Source organism: Mobula hypostoma, chromosome 3 (genome assembly GCF_963921235.1).
Source record: "Mobula hypostoma chromosome 3, sMobHyp1.1, whole genome shotgun sequence".
In the NCBI taxonomy this organism is placed as follows: Eukaryota; Metazoa; Chordata; class Chondrichthyes; order Myliobatiformes; family Myliobatidae; genus Mobula; species Mobula hypostoma.
Genome location: NC_086099.1, coordinates 130,123,045 through 130,146,329, shown reverse-complemented (window position 1 = coordinate 130,146,329; position 23,285 = coordinate 130,123,045). Strand labels below are relative to the sequence as shown.

Below are 23,285 nucleotides of genomic sequence, written 5' to 3'. Positions count from 1 at the left end.
TGACCAGTCTGCCATGCAGGACCTTGTCAAATGCATTGCTGAATTCATGTAGACAACATCTACCACCTTGCCTTCACCGATTTTCCTGGTAACATGCTTGAAAAACTCTATGCAATAGGTTAGACACGACCTACCACGCATAAAGCCATGCTGACTATCCCTAATTAATCCATGTCAATCAAAATACTCATATATCTGGTCCCTTAGAATACCTTCCAAAAAGTTTCTCACTATTGATGTCCCCCTATAATTTCGTAGTTTATTATTGGAGCCTTTTTTAAACAGCAGAACAACATTAGGTATCCTCCAAAACTCTGGTACCTCACCTGTCACTAAGGATGATTTAAATATCTTTTCTAGGGTCCCTGCAATTTCTGGTAAGGGTGGGCAGCCAGACGTTTTGCTACACATTGGCACCAATGACATAGGTAGACAAGGTGAGGAGGCCCTGAAGAGAGATTTGAGGGAGCTAGATAGAAAGCTGAGAAACAGGACCTCCGGGTTAGTAACTTCTGGATGGCTGCCTGTGCCACATGCCAGTGGAGGGAAGAATAGGATGATTTGGCAGATGGATGCATAGCTGAGGAACTGGTGTAGGGGTCGGGAGTTGAGGTGTTTGGGTCATTGGGATCTCATCTGGAGGATTACAAACTGTACGAAAGGGAGGGATTACACCTGAACCTGAGGGGGTCCAATATCCGATACACTTGCGGGGAGGTTGGCTGGAGTCATTTGGGAAGGTAAGGGGAAGGGAACCAGAGTGATAGTGCTGAGGATGAGGTAGTTGGTTTACAAATAAAGGCAATGTGTAGTGAGACCCCTAACAAGGAGAGGCTGATAATAGGGCAAAATTGCAGTCTACAGGATCAGTTGCAGTGTAAAAGGCAGACAAAAATCGAAAGGTGAATTCAGGACTAAAGGTGTTATATTTGAATGTGTGCAGCATATGGAATAAGGTAGATGAACTTGTAACACATTTGAAGATTGGCAGGTATGATGTTACAGACATCACTGAATCATGGCTGAAAGAAGATTCTAGCTGGGAGCTTAATGTCCAAAGATATGCATTCTATTGAAAGGATGGGCAGGAAGGCAGCAGGGGTGGCATTGCTCTGTTGGTAAAAAATGAAATGAAATCATCAGAAAGAGGTGACATCAGGCCAGAAGGTGTTGAATCATTGTGGATGCAGCTAAGGAACCGTAAGGGTAAAAAGACCCTAATGAGAGATGTATACAGGCCCCCAAACAGTAGTAGTAAGGGTGTGGTCAACAAAGTACAATGGGAGATAGAAAATGCATGCCAAAAGTGCAATGTTACAGTGGTCATGGGGGATTTCAATATGCAGGTAAATTGGGAAAATTAGGTTGGGGTTGGATCCGAAGAGGGGAATTTCTAGAACGCCTATGATATGGCTTTATAGAGCAGCTTGTGGCTGAGCCCACTAGGGAATCAGATATTTTGGACTGGATTTTGTGTAATGAACTGGAATTGATTAGTGAGCTTAGGGACAAGTGATCATAATGTGACAGAATTTACCCCACATTTTGAGAAGGAGAAGATAGCCAGATGTATCAGTATTACAGTGGAGTAAAGGGAATTACAGTGACGTGAGAGAGGAGATGGCCAAAATTGATTGGAAAAGAACACTGGCAGGGATGATGGCTGAGCATCAAAGGCACAGGATATATACATCCCAAAGAGCAAGAAGCTAACAAGGGAAATCAAAGCCAACACAAAAGCCAAAGAGAGGGCATATAATAGAGCAAAAACTAGTGGGAAGTTAGAGGATTGGGAAGTTTTTAAAAACCAACAGAAGGCAACTGGAAAAAGTCATTAAGAAGGTAAAGATGGAATACGAAAGCAAGATGGCCAGTAATATTAAAGAGGGTACCAAAAGTTTCTTCAGATACATAGTGTAAAAGAGAGGTGAGAGTGAATATCGGACTGCTGGAAAATGATGCTGGAGAGGTAGTAATGGGGGACAAGGAAATGGCAGACAAACTGAATAAGTATTTTGTATCAGTTTCACAGTGGAAGACACTAGCAGTATGGTGGAAGTTCCAGGTGTCAGGAGTTATGAAGTTGTCATCACTAGGGTGAAGGTTCTTGGGAAAGTAAAAGGTCTGAATGTAGATAAGTCAACTGGATCAGATGGTATACATCCCAGGGTTCTGAAAGAGATGGCTGAAGAGATTGTGGAGGCATTAATAATGATCTTTCAAGAATCACTAGGTACTGGATGCTTCCAGAAGGCTGGAAAATTGAAAAAGTCACCTCAATCTTCAAAAAGGGAGAGAGGCAGAAGAAAGGCAATTATAGGCCAGTTAACCTGTCTTTAGTGGTTGGGAAGATGTGGAAGTCGATTGTTAAGAATGTGGTTTCTGGGCATTCGGAGGCACATGATAAAAATACATCATAGTCAGCATGGTTTCCTCAAAGAAAATCTTGACAAATCTGTCAGAATTATTTGAAGAAATAACAAGCAGGGTAGACAAAGGAGAATCAGCTGATATTTTGTACTTGGATTTTCAGAAGGCCTCTGACAAGGTGCCACACAAGGTGCTTTACAAGTTATGAACCCATTGTATTATGAGAAATATTTTGGCATGGATACAGCTGTGGCAGGAGGCAGAGTGGGAGCCTTTTCTGGTTCGTTGCTGGTGACAAGTGGTATTTCATAGGGGTTTGTGTTGGGACTGATTCTTTTTACATTATATGTCAATGATGGAATTGAAGGCTTTGTTGCAAAGTTTGCAGATGATATGAAGGTAGATGGAGGGGCAGGCAGAAGGACCTAGACAGCAGTTTTGGGCCCTTTTTCTTAGAATGGATGTGCTGAAACTGGAGAGGGTTCAAAAGGGCTTCACAAAAATGATTCCAGGATTGAACAGCTTGTCACATGAAGAGCATTTGATGGTTCTGGACCTGTATTCACTAAAATTCAGTAGAATGAGGGGTGACCTCATTGAAAGTTATCGAAAGGTAAATGGCCTTGATAGAGTGGATGTGGAGAAGATGTTTCCTATGGTGGGAGAATCCAAGACCAGAGTGCACAACCTCTGAAAAGATGGGCGTCCTTCTAGAAAAGAGATGAGGATGCATTTCCTTAGCTAGAGAGTGGTGAATCTGTGGAATTCTTTTCCACAGGAAGCTGTGGAGACCAAGTTTTTGTGTATATTTAAGACAGAGGTTGATAGATTCTTGATTGGTCAGGGCACGAAAGGATACGGGGAGAAGGCAGGAGACTGGGGGCCGAGGAAATTTTGATCGGCCGTGATGAAATGGTGGAACATGTTCGATAGGCTAAATGTCCTAATTCTGCTTTTATATCTTATGGTCTTATATCTGAGATGTTGTGGCAATGTTCATTGCTCAGAAGGCATGTTAAGAGTATTGATTACAAATTATCTGTGGATTTATCTTTTTTGTATTTTTTTGATATTTGGTAATTTTTTAACTAAACTATAAGATATTGCTTTTTGGTTCGATAACTTCTCTTCCAGTTACATGCTCACTAGCCTTTGCTTGGTTATCCCAGTTGAGGCATTGTTGGGACATCAACTAGGCTCACTGCTTTGCTGGCATATGTGTGATGCTAACGTTCCATTCGCTTATGAATATCTAGGGAACACTCCTCAACTTGTGATCTCTCCTTTCACTGGTAGTTAAGTAATAGTAACTAATATTATATAATTGCACTTTGATTTATATAAAACTTTTACTTTGAATTAATGTTAGTGTATCTTTCTTACCACGATACATGAAAAGACTAGTCTTCACTCTGTATAGGTAATGAACAGGCAGTATGCCTCAAATCGATACTGCTGCTTGTGGTGATAGCAAGGCCTCACTCAGTTGTTCTGTAAATTGGGGCTTTTTAACATTTGCAGTAATCAAATAGATTTTGCTGTTGCAGCTCAGTGACTGTGCAGGGTGCGTTGTTGGTCAGCTTCAGCTCTGAACTGCAGCCGAGAGGAGGCAGTCATGTTCCTCTTGGTCGCAATGAGACCTGAACTTCCCTGCTGTTTGTTAACGTTGACAGACCTTCTCTAGTCCACCAGCCATGGCTTCCTTCATACTTAATATTACCTAAAAATTATGGCTGTAAAATGACATCCTACCTGAAGCCATCACATATTCTACCTGCTGGTCTCATGACCTTAGGATGATAGTAGCCTTGACATTTTGAAGCTACTTCTGCTTGGATGCATCCAGCTTTTTCAATTCAAGTAGAAGTTAAACTAATGGTCAGGAGAAGCAGAATTAGAAATCAAATCTTTTTGTTGCACCAGTCCACCTCCTCCTCTTGTCTCTTTCCATTTACATATGGATTGTAAAGCTTAAAAGATGGTCTTGGAAAGACCTCAGCCAAGCATGGGCCTCGCTTGAGCGATGGATCAGCCAAAAGCTTCAGACTTTTACTTTACTTTATTGTCACCAAACAATTGATACTAGAGCGTACAATCATCACAGTGATATTTGATTCTGCGCTTCACACTCCCTGGAGTACAAATCAATAGTAAATATTAAAAATTTAAATTATAAATCATAAATAGAAAATAGAAAAGGGAAAGTAAGGTAGTACGAAAAAACCGAGAGGCAGGTCCAGATATTTGGAGGGTACGGCCCAGATCCGAGTCAGGATCCGTTCAGCAGTCTTATCACAGTTGGAAAGAAGCTGTTCCCAAATCTGGCTGTACGAGTCTTCAAGCTCCTGAGCCTTCTCCTGGAGGGAAAAGGGATGAAAAGTGTGTTGGCTGGGTGGGTCGTGTCCTTGATTATCCTGGCATTAATGCTCCGACACCATGCAGTGTAAAGTGAGTAAGTGAGTCCAAGGATGGAAGATTGGTTTGTGTGATGTGCTGGGCTGTGTTCGTGATCTTCTGCAGCTTCTTCCAGTCTTGGACAGGACAACTTCCATACCAGGTTGTGATGCGCCCTAGAAGAATGCTTTCTACGGTGCATCTATAAAAAATTAGTGAGGGTTTTAGGGGACAGGCCAAATTTCTTTAGCTTTCTCAGGAAGTAAAGGTGCTGGTGGGCCTTCTTGGCAGTGGACTCTGCTTGGTTGGACCAAGTCAGGTCATTTGTGATACTGACCCCGAGGAACATAAAGCTTTTGACCTGTTCCATTAGCGCACCACCAATGTAAATGGGGTTGTGTGGTCCGCTGCTCCTTCTGAGGTCAACAACCAATTCCTTCATCTGGCTGATGTTGAGGGATAGGTTATTGTCTTTGCACCATGCCACCAGGTTCTTAATTTCCTCTTTGTACTCAAACTCATCATTACCCGAGATACGGCCTACAATTTTACGACCTGAGTATACAGATGAATTTTAATTCACATTTTTACTGTCATACATTGTTATTTCATTTTATATTTTCATCAGAGATTTTGTTACTATCCTTCTAATAATGAATTGTGAATAGTTATTTCCCCAATCTCTTGAAGTGCATATTGATTCTACATTACATTTTAATTCTAAATGTTAGATGATATTTGACTTGGTAAATGAAGTGCTTAATTTTTAACTCCTTATCTGCACATTTTCCTGCAAGTAGAAGTAAAATTCTTGCTTGGACATTATGCACTTGGGTTAAAAGGCTGATACACGGGTCTGATAAGTTTGAAACAGTGTATTGTTAAAATTGCAAAAAAATCTATTTTTGGCAGGTGTCAGTGTAATGAAAAGTTGTGACGAAGAAAAGCAGACCATTTCACAAGAAAGGACATGTAACTGAAGAATTTTTATTAATACCTCAGGAGCAGAAAAATACTTATTTTATTAACTGTTTTTGAATAAAGCATTCTTTGATAAAGTCTTTCAATTCTCATTCTATAGGATGACAACACAGCAGCAACACTAAATGACAATGTCAGAGGTTAGAACAATATGATTCAGAAACCCATTGCAAGGATGATAGCTTCATCATTTTCTAAAGTGCCCTTGACTGTAGGCAAATTATAAGTTAGTTAATTATATAGAGAAGTTGAGTTTGTGCTCAGTTCATTAAAATTTTACATTTAACTTGAGGGCGACAATTTAAACCATGGAAAGGCAGATGTGATTAGACAACAGTGAGAACAATTTTTTCTTCATGCAAAGAATGAGCAATGTATAAAAAGTAAATCAATTGGTGACTATGAGTGAACTTCTTATCAATGAGATAAGACATTCCTGATTTTTGATTTATCTTTTTACCTTATGTGATAGCTTTAAAGTATGTCAGTCCCAATTTCAATATATCTGTATGCTTAATTTAAGAGATGCTCAAGAGGATAATGTATCTTTGAAAATTGTTATTGCAGAGCACTTATATGTAGTCAATAATGCTTGCTGTGTAATTAACTCAAATATTCTGATATCGACGCTGTATGGCAAACATATGGATGTGCTCTGTGATTAGTTGTTCGAACTTAACAGAATATGTCTAGTCCACTGGTTTACTGGATGGCTGTTCTTCGTGAAGGAGGATTTTATTGAAAAAGTACTCCCGAAACCAAGCTTTATATAAACAAAGTTTATGACATTTCTAGGAGTAAAATAATAAGAAAATAGATATAACAGGTATTAGCAAACTTGGCACAAGAATTTATAAAGAAAACAGTTTACAACCTTTGGTTCAGATTTTCGCCTATCATCAGTGCACTTAAGCAATATTTGAAGGTGGAGATTGGTTTAGTAATATTAATGGAGTTAATCCTACCTTACCCAACATTAAAAAAGTATTGCTGTGCTAAACACAGAAAGCAAAACAAAAACATTTCTACTGTGTATCTAAATAAAATATCAGGCAGCATCCTAAAAAAGAAAAACAAAAAAAATTCTGGTTAAAAGTCTTATTTTTGTTTTCATAAATAATATTGAGAGAAAACAAGTTAGTTTTTAATTTGCAGGATGGTGGCACAGACTGATGGGACAAAGGGAGTGCCTTTGATAGTCTGAAGCATGGTTGGCCTTGAGGATATATTATAGAGGTAATTTTCTAAGAAGGTTATTAGGGGTGATTGGAGGGAGAGAAGTTGAACAAAAATGTTGTGTTGAGGGCAATTACAAAGTGAGTGAGAACACAAACAAAGGAGCATAAAGGATGTGAAAATAGAACTGTAGGACATGCCCAGCTGGCCACACTGTGCAATTGATCAAAGAAAAACTAAGTCAATGTGACTTACACCAGAAATGGCTAATTTTCGACGGACAAAAGAAGCAGTATTGAATTCTCCAACTTCTGCTACCTGAGTCTGGAAGATTGTACAAAATGCAAAAAGGTTTAACATGAGAGCTAGGAGATTCAGAGGGAATCTATGCAAGATGTTGTGACTGTGATCTAAATCACTGGAGAGACACTGAAGCTGGTGATATAGTAGTCTTTATTCAGCACAACGATCAGGCATCATTCTGGAGACATTCTCGGTAGAGGGTCACAAACCCAAAGGTACATTACATTTTTATACCTTTAAGATCAAAAGTAATAGTAGGTGATTCAATACAATTTTAGTAGTTACAATGGCATTGTTTACTTCAATACTTTGGCTTAAAAAATGGTTCCTTTCAGATACATAGTGGAAGCACATTGTAATTGATTCAACACCTTTGATAGTCCAAACGCCTTTGGGAAAAACTGATTAACACAAATATTCTAAAATTTTTTGATGACAGAGAGCTAGACACCCAAAGTTAATGTTGTCAAAGCTGTCTCAGAGTCCGCAAATATGGTAAGTACACAGAAACTATTGATGACCTATATCTGTGACCATGTTTGATATGGTAAGTGACAATATCCATCTGGTCTGCTAGCTTGCACTCAAATCACAATGGTGGAAATAACTTAGCCCATGTTGCCTGGTTGGATGCAATCCAATTAATACAACCCCATTGTTTTAACATTTGGTATGTGCAATCTCTCAGTCTGTGGAGCAACCTGTGCTTTTAATTTGAATTTACTGCTTGCAATTTACGAAAAAAAACTGAAGGCTGATGGCAAACTTCCTGAACTTATTTACATTTACAGAACTGATGCTTGGTTCTTGTTTGAGTTAATATCTGCTATATTTACTCCCTAACAGGATTTTTTTTTTCCCAAGCAGGGTAGTTGCAATCAAATGTGCTGTCTGGAGCGGTGGTGGAGTCAGATACACTCACAATTTTTATGAAACAGCTAAACAAGCATTAGAATTGCCAAGGCACAGAAGTTTGTGGACCTAAGGCATGGAAATGATTTAGTGTAAATCGGTACAGCAAGTGGCATGAATATGAACCGAAGGACCCAGGTGGAAAATAAAAGAAAGTTCTTCAAGCTTGCATCAGGAATTCTGTATTGAGCATGTGCTGAAGAATTGGAATAACAGGCAACAGGAAGATCTGAGTTACCTTCATCCAGCCCAGGGGATTTATCCACCTTTAATCCTGCTAAAGCATCAATTACTTCCTCTTGATTTATAGAAGCTTGATCTAAAATGTCACTTTCCCCTTGCTAAATTCATTTTCGGTCATTTTGCCATCAAAGAGGTGTGAAGGTAGTTTACCTGGACTGGTTCCTGTGATGAAGGTTTTAAAAAAAATTTATTTAGGTACAAAGCAGAGAAGGCCCTTCTGGCCCTTCTAGCCACGCTGCCCAGAAATCCCGCGGTTTAACCCTAGCCTAATCAGGGAACAGTTTACAATGACCAATTAACCTACCAACTTTGGACTGTGGGATGAAACCCACATGGCCACAGGGAGAACGTGCAAACTCCTTACAGGCAGCGGTGGGAATTGAACATGGGTTGCTGCTACTGTAAAGCATTGTGCTATCTACCGTGCCGTCCCATAGAACATAAATATGGAACACTACATCACAGTACAGACCCTTCAGCCCACAATATTGTGCCAACCTATTAACCTACTCTAATGTCAGTCTAACCCTTCCCTCCTATTTGAAGAGAAAGAAAGTCCTTAACTCCGAGCGGAGTCTTTGGGACACCGTCATGACAGCGTTTTTTTAGCAGCCTTTCTTATTTTTACAAGGCCGAATTGCGAGCTCGACACTCAACCCAGTATGGCTGGAAAGCGTGCAAGGGAGCCGGCTGGATTCAAACTCGTGAGCCTTTGCTCCAAAGTCCAGTGCTGATGCCACCACGCCACCAGCCGGCTCCCTCCTATGTCGTCCTCCAATTTTTCTATCATTGATGTGCCCACCTAAGAGCTTTTCAAATATCCCCAATGTTTCTGCCTCTTCAACAATCCTGGCTGGGCATACCTTGCACCCACCACTCACTGTGTTAAAGAAAAAAAACAAACTTACTTCTGACATCCACTGTTATTTTCTTCCTATCACTCCTGATATTAGCCATTTAGCCATTTCCACCCCGGGAAAAAGTCTCTGGTTATCTACTCAATCTATGCCTCTTATCTTGTACGCCTTTATCAAGTTGCCTCTAGCATGCTCAACTATCCTTGTAAGACATTCTCTCTAACCTAGGCAGCATCCTAGTAGATCTCCTCTGTACCACCGCTACATTTTCTACATCTTTCCTCTAATGAGGTGACCAGATCTGAACACTACACACCAAGTGTGAACTAACCAAGGTTTTATGGATTTGCAACATATGGAAAAATTGAAGGGACCATGCCTGTATTGTTTAGGATTTATAAGGATGGTAGGTTATCTAACTTCAACTTTAAAACTATTACAAGGCTTGAAAGGGTGAATACAGGGATGTTTTTTTCCCCAAGCTGAGGTGCCCAGAACCAAATGCCACCTTCTCTGACAAGGTATGTACGCCATTTAGGACATAGATGAGGGGAGATTTCTTCTCCAAACTTTTGGAGCCATTGGGAGGAGTTGGGGTTATTTGAAACAAGATTTATACAGTAGGTTTCTGGATGTTAAGCATGGTTATATATGGTTGTTATATGTTAAAGAAATGAAGGGTGACCTGATGTAGATTGGGAGACTGCTTTGCCGAGCATCTATGCTGTCTGCCAGAACAAGTGGGATCTCCCAGTGACCACCCATTTTAATTCCACTTCCCATTCCCATTCCGATATGTCCATCCATGGCCTCCTCCACTCTTGTGATAAGCCCTCACTTGGGTTGGAGGAACAACACCTTGTATTCGGTTTGGATAGCCTCCAACCTGATGGCATGAATATTGATTTCTCCAACTTCCGGTAATGCCCCCCACCCCTCCTTCACCACTTTCCATCTCCTTTTCCCTCCCTTGCCTTATCTCCTTACCTGCCCATAGCATCCCTCTGGTGCTCCTCCCCCCTTTTTGTCTTTCTTCCATGGCCTTCTGTCTCTTTCACCAATCAATTTCCCAGCTCTTTACTTCATCCCTCCCCCTCCAAGTTTCACCTATCACCTGGTGTTTCTCTCTCCCCTTCCCCCACCTTTCAAATCTACTCCTCAACTTTGTGTCTCCAGTTCTGCTGAAGTGTTTTGGCTTGAAATGTCGACTTTTTTCTATAGATGCTGCCTGACCTGCTGAGTTCCTCCAGCAATTTGTGTGTGTTACCTGGTAATATTACTGCTTGTAGTATAGAAACATAGAAACATAGAAAATAGGTGCAGGAGTAGGCCATTCGGCCCTTCGAGCCTGCACCGCCATTTATTATGATCATGGCTGATCATCCAACTCAGAACCCAGCCTTCCCTCCATACCCCCTGACCCCTGTAGCCACAAGGGCCATATCTAACTTCCTTTTAAACATAGCTAATGAACTGGCCTCAACAGTTTGCTGTGGCAGAGAATTCCACAGATTCACCACTCTCTGTGTGAAGAAGTTTTTCCTAATCTCGGTCCTAAAAGGCTTCCCCTCTATCCTCAAACTGTGACCCCTCGTTCTGGACCTCCCCAACATCGGGAACAATCTTCCCGCATCTAGCCTGTCCAATCCCTTTAGGATCTTATACGTTTCAATCAGATCCCCCCTCAATCTTCTAAATTCCAACGAGTACAAGCCCAGTTCATCCAGTCTTTCTTCATATGAAAGACCTGCCATCCCAGGAATCAATCTGGTGAACCTTCTTTGTACTCCCTCTATGGCAAAGATGTCTTTCCTCAGATTAGGGGACCAAAACTGCACACAATACTCCAGGTGTGGTCTCACCAAGGCCTTGTACAACTGCAGTAGTACCTCCCTGCTCCTGTACTCGAATCCTCTCGCTATAAATGCCAGCATACCGTTCGCCTTTTTCACCGCCTGCTGTACCTGCATGCCCACTTTCAATGACTGGTGTATAAAATGACACCCAGGTCTCGTTGCACCTCCCCTTTTCCTAATCGGCCACCATTCAGATAATAATCTGTTTTCCTATTTTTGCCACCAAAGTGGATAACTTCACATTTATCCACATTGAATTGCATCTGCCATGAGTTTGCCCACTCACTCAACCTATCCAAGTCACCCTGCATCCTCTTAGCATCCTCCTCACTGCTAACACTGCCACCCAGCTTCGTGTCATCCGCAAACTTGGAGATGCTGCATTTAATTCCCTCATCCAAGTCATTAATATATATTGTAAACAACTGGGGTCCCAGCACTGAGCCTTGCGGTACCCCACTAGTCACCGCCTGCCATTCTGAAAAGGTCCCGTTTATTCCCACTCTTTGCTTCCTGTCTGCTAACCAATTCTCCACCCACACCAATACCTTACCCCCAATACCGTGTGCTTTAAGTTTGCACACTAATCTCCTGTGTGGGACCTTGTCAAAAGCCTTTTGAAAATCCAAATATACCACATCCACTGGTTCTCCCCTATCCACTCTACTAGTTACATCCACAAAAAATTCTATGAGATTCGTCAGACATGATTTTCCTTTCACAAATCCATGCTGACTTTGTCCGATCATTTCACCGCTTTCCAAATGTGCTGTTATCACATCCTTGATAACTGACTCCAGCAGTTTCCCCATCACCGACGTTAGGCTAACCGGCCTATAATTCCCCAGTTTCTCTCTCCCTCCTTTTTTAAAAAGTGGGGTTACATTAGCCACCCTCCAATCCTCAGGAACTAGTCCAGAATCTAACAAGTTTTGAAAAATTATCACTAATGCATCCACTATTTCTTGGGCTACTTCCTTAAGCACTCTGGGATGCAGACCATCTGGCCCTGGGGATTTATCTGCCTTCAATCCCTTCAATTTACCTAACACCACTTCCCTACTAACATGTATTTATTTAAAGAAATTCTATTGTTGCAAATACTTATTACCCAAATTTCTTAATTGAAGCATATTAAAAATTAATTAGTAATAATAATAGTTAACTAAATCAAATATGCTTTGTCTACGGATAAAATTGATAGTGATAATCATGCATTTTTGAAAGAGTTTGGACTTAATTTTAACTTTGAGCAAAATCACAGGGGTCATTCAGTATATATTTCTCCACATTTTCATTTAATCAGAACAGATGTTCATCAGTACAGCAAAATTACCGAAAATTGTATATTGAATATGATTGACTGATATTGTGGGTTAGCCACACACAGGACTTCTGAAAGAAAACAAAGCCTTCATAGGAAATGCATTTCACCATTATTTTGTTGTTATTTGTCCATTTCTCACTGGAAGATTGATCTGGCACAGTTCAAAATACAGGTAGCATCCTTGTTAGCCCTTGGACATCCTTAGAATACTGATTTATTTATCAGGACACATTATAATGGATGAGTAACAAACAACTACAACTCCCAAGCACAATCTTGAAGTTCAAGTTGAGTGAGTAACTTAATTAGCATATCTTGGCTGAGCTGCTGGAGGTTACTCAAAATGCACACCAAGAAATTTTTTGTTTTGGGAGGCCAGAAATGCTCCACGTTGAGGGCAATTAGATTAGATTAGATTATGAGGACACACAGTCCTCTTTTATTGTCATTTAGTGCATTAAGAAATGATACAATGTTCCTCCGATGTGATATCACAGAAACACAAGACAGACCAAGACTGAAAAACTGACAAAAACCACATAATTATAACATATAGTTACAACAGTGCAAGCAATACCATAACTTGATGAAGAACAGGCCATGGGCACGGTAAAAAAAAAAGTTCAAAGTCTCTCATAAGTCCCATCATCTCACGCAGACGGGAGAAGGAAGAAAACTCTCCCTGCCATGAGCTACCAGCGCCGCAAACTTGACGATGCAGCATCCTGGAAGCACCTGGCCACAGTCCGACTCTGAGTCGTCCGAAAACTTTGAGCCTCCGACCAGCCCTCCAACACTGAGCACCGACCACCATTTGTGCCGAGTGCTTCGACCCCAGTCCCGGCCGCCAGCAATAGGAAAAGCCGAGGATTTGGGGCCTTCCCTCCAGAGATTGTCAATCGCACAGTAGCAGCGGCAGCGAACCGGGCATTTCAGAAGTTTCTCCAGATTATCCAATTATCATCTACATTTCCACAAGCACTTTAACCCATTGGCACTTAATGCCTATGCTTTCTTAGATGAGCTCCGATCCCTCTGATATGATACCTTGGTCCAGCTTGTTGACTGCTCAATTATCAGGTCGTCCACAGAGTGAAAGCTTCAGTACTGCTCCTTGCTCATAGCCTGAGTTTAAGGTCCAAATGATGGCTTTATTTATTAACTGGCATAGAAATGTGTTTTTTTAATTTGTGAGCTTGATCAAAAGGATCTTTTAGTGAGAGAAAGTGGGGATGCACACTCTCCCCACTATGGGCATACATGTGAGGGGTCAGAGGGGAATTGTAGGTCAGAAGATGGCAGCCCTCATGTACTGAATTTGAACGGAGAAAGTAAAGTTGTTTAAACAAAAGAAAATCTTATTTTGGTGTTTGGCATTAACACATTAGTTAGTTTTGGCAATCAAAATCAGATAATCACCTTTAATTGCTTGTCAGAGGAGCAAAGTGAAGTGATGATGGTGCTAAACAGTGACTCCTTTGCTTTCATCTTCAGAAACAGCTCTATTTCTATCTTTGATATCTCTATTTTTTTCCTTTTCAAGGTTCTTTTGAAGACCCTGACCTGGAGTCATACTCTGACTTTGGTTCTTTGCAAGAATGGGATCCACTCTCAGGGCCTCACGATGGCTGCTTTTTGATATCCCAAGGACGTGGCTTTTTTGCTGGTGGGAGTGGGGGGTGGGGTCATTGAGGTTCTAACGTTTAACTACCATTCAATCTTTGGGTCACTCCTCTGTTTTCATGGATGTTTGTGAAGAAAAAGAATTTCAGGCTGTATATTGTATACATTTCTCTGACATTAAATGTACCCATTGAAACCTATTATTGCAAAGTTCACACTCAAAATAATTTCAAAATTTTATAAGCAGTGATCTTGAAAATCAGGAGATCAACCAAACCTGTTTTGAAAGCAGCTATTTGCAAAGAGTGTACAAAGTAATACATTTCCTGGTTAACAATTTGGTATCTAAAAGCCCTTCAGCAATCAGCAAAATTTCTCAAACCCGTTCAATATCAGGAACCACCATTGCACGAGGTCTGAAAAGAAACAACGTTATAATAACAAATACTTTATTCCACTGCATCCGTGTTAATATAAATATACCAGTGTCTTAAAACTCAAATTTCCATGATTTTTGTACTTGTGATGATTTCTGTCCTGGCATGTCTGTTGAGTCTCCAGCTGCAGTCACATCAGCACTGTTTGTGTCACAGTTGAGCAACTCCGTTGGGTCCTGTGCTGCACTCTCTGTGTTATGTGATGTATCTGAAAGTGCTTTTCATTTTTTGTGTCATTCTCCATGGATTCTCTTCAGTTTGTGCTTTACTAAGTCTGGAATGAATCTCTCTCACATATGTACCTCCATGTCTCACAAATACCATAACTCCCTCATGACCAATGACAACTCCAGGACCTTTTCATAATGTACAGTCTGTCCTTTTTATAATGCACTTTGTCCTCTGTCTCATATTTGTCATCTGTAGTATGGACCTGTGCCTTCAGTGCTCTTTAAATTCTCTCTGAACACTCCGCTTCAGTGAAAGCTTTCCTTGATGCATGCAGTGCTGAAATGTAACCCGACACGTTCACTCCTTGTAGTGCCGTCTAGAGCAGGTGACTTGTCAACCAGTACAGAGGGGAGGCTTGGATTCTGGCCAAACACCAATTGGTATAGGCTATAGCCAAGTACATTGTGCATGGTTTCTTTGCCACAAGGGTCAGTCCAGGGTTGTGTTCCAATCACAGCCATCGGTTTTCTTTACCTTCAGCATTATTTCAGTAAGCATTCGATTATACCGCTCCAGAAGTCCATTACTCCAAGGTCTGTATGCCGTTGTTGTCTCTGTTTCAATGTTAAAGTTCTCCACCATATCTCTGAGTTCATCAGTATTAAATTTGCCACCATTATCACTGAATACTTTCCGAGGTGGGCCATGCACACTTATCTGAGAGTCTCTTGGTGTTTACAATGCTACCAGCACTGAAATGTGAAAACTCAACAATGATGTGGAGATACCACACTCCTTGCTCCAGTTCAAGTAGGTCTACGGCTACAGTTTCATTGTATTCCAATGTTAGTGGCAGACCAACCCTGCAGGCACTGTAGGAGAAGGACATGATGGACGCAGTGGGGTGTTTCCCCGAGCAGGCTGTCCAGTTCATCTGACAAAATGCCTTATCACCAGATCTCACCAACAGGCACCAGGACCTCGCCTGGCTGGTGGTGAGAGGGGCCCTCCCAGTCAGTTCCCTCCTGTACACCCGGAACGTTGTCTCCACACCCCATTGCCCACGGGAGGACTGCAGTGAGGAGTAGTCTGTGACCCACTCTTCGCACACTGTCAGTTCGCAAAGAGGGTGTGGAGGAGGATGGACGGGCTAGTGTCACGTTTCATCCCCAGCAGCTGCGTAACAGACGACTCTCTGATCTACGGGCTGTTCCCGGGGACGCACACGGAGACCAACATCCGGTGCTGCTGGCAGATCATCAAGTCGGTGAAAGACGCTCTTTGGTTGGCCCGAAACTTGATGATCTACCAGCACATGGAGATGTCCGTGGGAGAATGCTGCCGACTGGCACATTGTCGGCTGCAGGAGTCTGTGCTGAGGGATGCCCTGAAACTCGGTGTAGCCACCTCAAGGGCCTGATGGGGAAGGACCACGGTATAGGTTTCTTCACCCATGGGAGTGGGAGGGGTCGGATGGCGGGAAGTATACCCCTCAACAGTGGTGTGGTAAGGTGAACAACTGGAGTGCCACGTGGGTGGCTATAAGTATGGATATGTACAGGCTATAATGGAAACGTAGGTAAAGGATGGAAAGTTATTGAATGGTTTATTGTATATAATTTTATTTTTGAATAAAGTATATTTTGAAATAAAGAAAACAGCAGGCTTAGGTTTGAGTTTTCCAAACTTTTGGCATGCCTCACAGCTGTCAATTATTTGTTTTGGAATGGAAAAATAATATGCACCTTTGTTTCCTGAACTCCTGTGCGGTTTCTGAAGTCTGTCAGTCAAAGTGTGTCCAGACTGTTTGTGAAGCTTGAGCAACACTTTGTGTTTCTCACCTATGGTCATGTTTTGTGTGACAGTCAGTACCTCACTCTCACATTGGTTCTCAGTAATGTCTTTATTTAGAATGTTCACACAGCATGTCCAGAGGCACTGGCTGTTGAAATGTTGTTGTTTGGTCATTCTCCATATCCAGTACTGCCCCTGCTTTCTTTAGGGAAGTTTTACTCAAGAGTAATGGAATGTTCACTTGTACCACCTCCACTTTGATGTAATATTTTGTCTGCCCTATTTTTGTGGGAATTTTCACTCTTTTTGGTAGAATGTACAATTTTTCTATCTCCAACTTTGAATGCTTTGTTGCTGGGTGTATCTGTGTTCACCAGTTTATGCACTTCATTCTGATTTAGTTCACCTACGTAGCTTTCAAGTCATTTTTCTCCACACTGTACATGCTGATTCAATAGCAACAGATCCTAGAGATTCTATCATCAAAATCTCTCTCAGATGTATCTGCATTAGTAAGTGATTTCTTTGCAAACAATATGATATGACATTCTACTACATCTTCAGATTTATTACTTTCTTCAGTTAGCCTAACTTGTTCGTTTCTATGTGGACAATTTCTTGCCCAGTGGTAAGCACTTTGTCCTACCGCATATTTCATTCTCCTGCTGTACTTGTTTTACAGATTTCTGCCAGGCTTAACTAACTGCTCTGGAACTATGTTTGCTCTACTCTTGTTTCTGCTCAGTGAAGTATACTGTTTCCTGACTCAAACTAATTTCGACTGTTGTCTTGGCGGACTTTTCTCCAAAAATCCTCTTTCATAGATGCAAATGTAAGTTCTACATATGTGGTTAATGCCAGATGTCTGTCTTTTATGTCTAGACTTGCAGTGTCCAACAATTTGGAGGATCAGAGGGATCTTGGGGTCCGAGTCCATAGGACGCTCAAAGCTGCTACACAGGTTGACTCTGTGGTTAAGAAGGCATACGGTCCATTCACCTTCATCAATAGTGGGATTGAGTTTAAGAGCTAAGAGGTAATGTTGCAGCTGTATAGGACCCTGGTCAGACCCCACTAGGAGTACTGTGCTCAGTTCTGGTCGCCTCACTACAGGAAGGACGTGGAAACCACAGAAAGGGTGCAGAGGAGATTTATAAGGATGTTGCCTGGATTGGGGAGCATGCCTTATAAGAATAGGTTGAGTGAACTCAGCCCTTCCTCCTTGAAGTGACAGAGGATGAGAGGTGACCTGATAGAAGTGTACAAGATAATGAGAGGCATTGATCGTGTGGATAGTCAGAGGCTTTTCCCCAGGGCTGAAATGACTAGCATGAGAGGGCATAGTTTTAAGGTGCTTGGAAGTAGGAACAGAGGAGATGTCAGGGGTAAGTTTTTTTCACGCAGAGCGTGGTGAGTGAGTGGAATGGGCTGCCAGCAGTGGTGGTGGTGGTGGAAAAGACTCCTGGATGGCTACATGGAGCTTAGAAAAATAGAGGGCTATGGGTAAAGCCTAGGTAGTTCTAAGGTAGAGACATGTTCGGCACAGCTTTGTTGGCTGAAGGGCCTGTATTGTGCTGTATGTTTTCTATGTTTCTATTGTTCAAATTTAAAAGCTACTACTGCATCAGGAAGTTCCATTTTGTATTTACGCATGCGACTGCACTTTTGTTCGAAGTCAATAATATAATCGGCCTTATTTCTGAGCAGTCTCTGGAAATTTTGTCAAAGTCTGAATATGCCTCATAAATCCAATCCTTTTCTTCCTTCAGAAAAACAGAATCAAATGTATTTAACAGTGTATTTGTACCGTCATCTTTGTTCAAGTCTTCCACCGGAGTCCCCATCCCGGTTTATCTCACTCTTCCTGAAAGAAACAGCCTGCCAGGTCACGCCCATGCTTAGACTGGACCCAGTAAAGCTGGCAATTGCGAAGGCTGAGTTTGTTAACATGAAAAGATTTCGCATTCTACCCTGGTCAAATAGCCCCTGGGCTTTGCCCGTTCAGACGGTCCCTAAGTCCGATGGTGGTTGCCACCCATGTAGCGATAACAAAGGCTTTGACGAGGACCCCACCCCACCCCCACCATAGTTACCCAGTCCCACACATCCAAGACTTTCCAGTATACTTAGCTGGAAAATTAATTTTATCCAAAGTCAGGGCCACCACAGCTGTCTTGTGTGCTTGGAGGACATTCCCAAAATGGCTGTGATAACCGTTTGACCTCTTTGAGTTTCTGTGCATGCCATTAAGGCTGAAAAATGCAGCACAGACTTTCCAACAGCTGATGGAATCTGTATTAAAAGACTTAGATTTTCTTTTTGTTTACCTGGATGACATACAGTTGAAGTCAGAATTTTACTTACACCGTAGCCAAATACATTTAAACTCACAATTCCTGACATTTAATCCTAGAAAACATTCCTTCTCTTAGGTCAGTTAGGATCACTACTTTATTTTAAGAATTTGAAATGTCAGAATAATAGAGAAAATGATTTTTTTCAGCTTTTATTTCTTTCATCACTTTCCCAGTGGGCCAGAAGTTTACATACACATTGTTAGTATTTGGTAACACTGCCTTTAAATTGTTCAACTAGGGTCAAATGTTTTGGGCCGCCTTTCACAACCTTCTCACAGTAAGTTGCTGGAATTTTGTTCCATTCCTCCAGACAGAACTGGTGTAACTGAGTCAGGTTTGTAGGCCTCCTTGCTTGCACACGCTTTTTCAGTTCTGCCCACAAATTTTCTCTCGGATTGAGGTCGTAGCTTTGTGATGGCCATTCCAATACCTTGACTTTGTTGTCCTTAAGCAATTTTGCCACAACTTTTGAGGTATGCTTGGGGTCATTGTCCATTTGGAAGACCCATTTGCGACTAAGCTTTAACTTCCTGGCTAATGTCGAGATGTTGCTTCAATATATCCACATAATTTTCCTTCCTTTTGTGAAGTGCACCAGTCCCTCCTGCAGCAAAGCACCCCACAACATGATGCTGCCACCCCCACGCTTCGTGGTTGGGATGATGTTCTTTGGCTTGCAAGCCTCACCCTTTTTCCTCCAAACATAATGATGGTCATTATGGCCAAACAATTCAATTTTTGGTTCATCAGACCAGAGGAAATTTCTCCAAAAAGTAAGATCTTTGTCCTCATGTGCACTTGCAAGCTGTAGTTTGGCTTTTTTATGGTGGTTTTGGAGCAGTGGCTTCTTCCTTGCTGAGCAACCTTTCAGGTTATGTTGATATACCATAGAAACTGGTAGCACGAAAGCTTGTGTGACATGGCCTTTGAAAGGATGTGCATGATTGGACTGCAGCCTGTTTGGAGTGCCAATGAGCAACAGTGAACTGTCATGTTTAAGTGCCATTGGCATCTTTTTAGGTCCCTGAGCGATGCTTTGACCATGTCAATGTGGACCTTGTTGGTCCTTTACCCCCATCCTGCAGTTCCATGCACCTACTTACCATGATGGACTTCATCACTAGATGGCCAGAATTCATCCCTATAGAATCAACAGAGCACCAGACATAAGTCAAATGTTCTCCTGCACCTGGGTTGCTCGGTTTGGCACCCCATCTGATATCTCCTCTGACCGTAGTCCCTAATTTATATCAAACCTCTGGGCTGCAATGGCCCAGAACATCAGCGTTAGGCTATGTCATACCACAGCATATCACCTGCAGCCCAATGGCCTGTGTGAGCGGTTTCACCGCTCCTTAAAGGCTGCTGCGAGGGCTTCCCTGATGGATGCATATTGGCATGATTGTCACCCGTGGGTCCTGCTGGGGCTCAGAACAGCTCCAAAAGAGGATCTGCAGTCGTCCATGGCTGAGTTGGTATATGGGCAGCCGTTATGAGAGCCAAGTGATGTTATTTCTGACACCACGAGTGCCTGCCTGTTGGGCCTTGGGCCTCTCAACAGCACTCCACCCTCCTCAGTAAACTCAATTACTTTGCACCTATTCCTACCTCCCATCATGTTGTACAGCACTCTTGGGTTCCTGTCGACCGACATCCCACCTCGTTTGTTTTCATCCGCCATGATGCACACCAACATCCCCTTAGGCCATCTTACAGGAGTGGGTAAAAAGAGCTATCTTTCAGTCAGGATGGCGATCAAGAGTTTAAAGGCAGAGTTTCTCTGAGTTGGACGGTCGGTGCCAGGGTGTGCGTAAAACGAAGAGCTAACTTTCAAACTGGACAGCGGTTGAGAGTTTAAAGGCAGAGTTTCACAGCCGTTTCCCTGAGTTGTGGAGCGACCAATCAGCAGGAGGGACTCATTAGCAAGCGCCAATAAAAATAGCACAGGTGCAAGCGGAGCGGCCATACTTCTGGCGTGTGCCAGTATTTGGAATCGCTTTGGCTTATCACGCTTGGGTGAGGTAAAATATTCTGTACATTACTCTCTTTCTGTTCCTGAGAGAACGCATGAAGCAACTAGAGCTGCAGCTCGATGACCTTTGATTCATACGGGAGAATGAGGTGACAGACAGGAGCTACAGGGAGGTAGTCACCCCTCGACAGTAGCAGATAGGTATCAGGGTGACTGTCAGGAGGTGGAGAGGAAATACACAGCTGTTGCCGAATGCACCTACAGCCTTTTTCCTTGATGTTATGTTGAGAACTTTAGATATTGCTGGGGGCAGGGGAGCAACCTACCAGAGGGGAAACACAGTAACCGGCTCTCTGGCACTGAGTCGGGTGCTGTGGTTCAGAGCAGTGAAGAGCACTTCAGTGTCGACAGGAGATTCCCTAGTTAGAGGAACAAAGATGAGGTTCTGTGGGCGTGATAGAGACACCTGGATTGTTTGTTGTCTCCCTGGTGCCAGGTTCAGGGATGTCTTGGATCATGTCCATTGCATTCTCAAGGGCAAGGGTGAGCAGCCAGAAGTCTTGGTACATATTGGCACCGATGACATAGGTAGACAAGGTGAGGAGGTCCTGAAGAGAGATTCTAGGGAGCTAGGGAGAAAGTTGAGAAACAGGACCTCCAGGATTGTCATCTCTGGATTGCTGCCTGTGCCATGTGCCAGTGAAGGTAGGAATAGGATAATCTAGCAGGTGAATGTGTAGCTGAAAAAGTGGAGTAGGGGTCAGGGTTCAGATTTATGAATTATTGGGAACAGTTCTGTACAACCTGTACAAAAGGGACAGATTAAACTCGAGAGGGTCCAATATCTTTGCGGGCAGGTTTGCTAGAGCTATGGAAGAAGGTTTAAGCTAAACTGGCAGGGGAATGGGAACTGGAGTTGAGAATGGGGTAGTTGGTTTACAAACAGAAGTAGTGTGTCATGAGACTCCTAGCAAGAAGAGGCTGTGGATAAGGAAATATTACAGTCAATGGGATGAGATGCAATGTAAAAGGGGGACAACATCAAAAAGATGATGAATACAGGAACGAAGGTGTTATATTTGAATACACACAGTATACAGGATAATGTGGATGAATTTTTGTAGCACAGCTACAGATTGGCGTGTATGACATTGTAAGCATCACTGAATCATGGCTGAAGGAAGATTATAGCTGGGAGCTTCATGTTCAAGGATACACATTGTATGGAAAGGACAGGCAGGAAGGCAGAGGGGGGCGGTGCTGCTCTGTTGGTTAAAAATGAAATCAAATCACTAGAAAGAGGTGAAGTAGGGTCAGAAGGTTTGAATTATTTAGATAGTGCTAAGGATCTGCAAGGGTAAAAACTCCCTGATGGGAGTTATATACAGACACCCAAACAGTAGCAAGAACATGGTCTATAAATTACAATGGGAGATAGAAAATGCATGCCAAAAGGCAATGTGCAATAGTCACGGGGGACTTCAATATACAGGTGGATTAGACAAAATCAGTTTTGTGCTGGATCCCATGAGGGTGAATTTCTTGAATGCCTCGAGATGACTTTCTAGAGCAGCTCGCGGCTGAGCCCACTAGGGGATCAGCAATTCTGGACTGGGTGCTGTGCAAAGAACCAGCATTGATTAGAGAGATTACCCTTGGGGGTAAGTGATCATAATACAATTAAATTCACCCTGATATTTGAGAGGGTGAAGCTAGAAGTCAGATGTATCAGTATTTGAGTGGTGTAAAGGGAATTACGGAGGCATGGGAGAGGAGTTGACCAGAATTGAGTGGAACAGAATACTGGCAGGGATGACAACAGAGCAGCAATGGCTGGAATTTTTGGGAGCAATTTGGAAGGCACAGGATATGTACATCCCAAAGAGGAAAAAGTATTCTTAAGGCAAAAAGACACAACTGTGGCAAACAAGAGAAGTCAAAACCAACATAAAAGACAAAGAAAGGGCAGAGAATAGAGCAAAAATTACTGGGAAGTTAGAGGATAGGGAAGCTTTTAAAAACCAACAGAAGGCAACCAAAAAAGTGATAAAGAAGGTAAAGATTGAATCCAAAAGTAAGCTAGTCAGTAATATTAAAGAGGATACCAAAAGTTTCTTCAAATACCCAAGATGTAAAAGAGGGGTGAGAGAGCATATACGAAGATTGGGAAACAACGCTAGAGAGGTAGTAATGGGGGACAATGAAATGATGGATGAGCTGAATAAGAATTTTGCATCAGTTTTTCCTGTGGAAGACAGTAGCAGTATGGTGGAAGTTCCAGGTGTCGGGGTGTTATGTAACTGGCAACAATGAATATCAATCGAGACAGGTTATATAAAAACAACCAAACATTTATTAAACACATATAAACGATAAGGGAAAAAAAACAAAGGAAAACTTTAAACCGGAGGTTAACAGGTACGCAGCCGTTCACCAACTCCACTCGGCTCGGGTTCTTAAAGCGATACAGTCAGATATAGTTCTTAGAGCGATAACTTTGAAAGTCCAACAG

General features: G+C 42.2%; 1 long non-coding RNA gene across 2 annotated transcripts in view; it reads left to right on the top strand.

Annotated features, from left to right (window-relative positions):
- Positions 1-23,285, top strand: part of LOC134344254 (uncharacterized) — a 132,702-nt gene that overhangs the window by 97,407 nt on the left and 12,010 nt on the right. The window contains exon 4 of one of the 2 annotated variants that reach the window (XR_010017401.1): positions 5,677-8,059. The exons of the other annotated variant lie outside the window; for it this stretch is intronic. This is a non-coding gene — a long non-coding RNA (uncharacterized LOC134344254). Of the gene's footprint in view, positions 1-5,676; positions 8,060-23,285 lie in introns of those variants that run through there. 2 annotated transcript variants of the gene reach the window in all.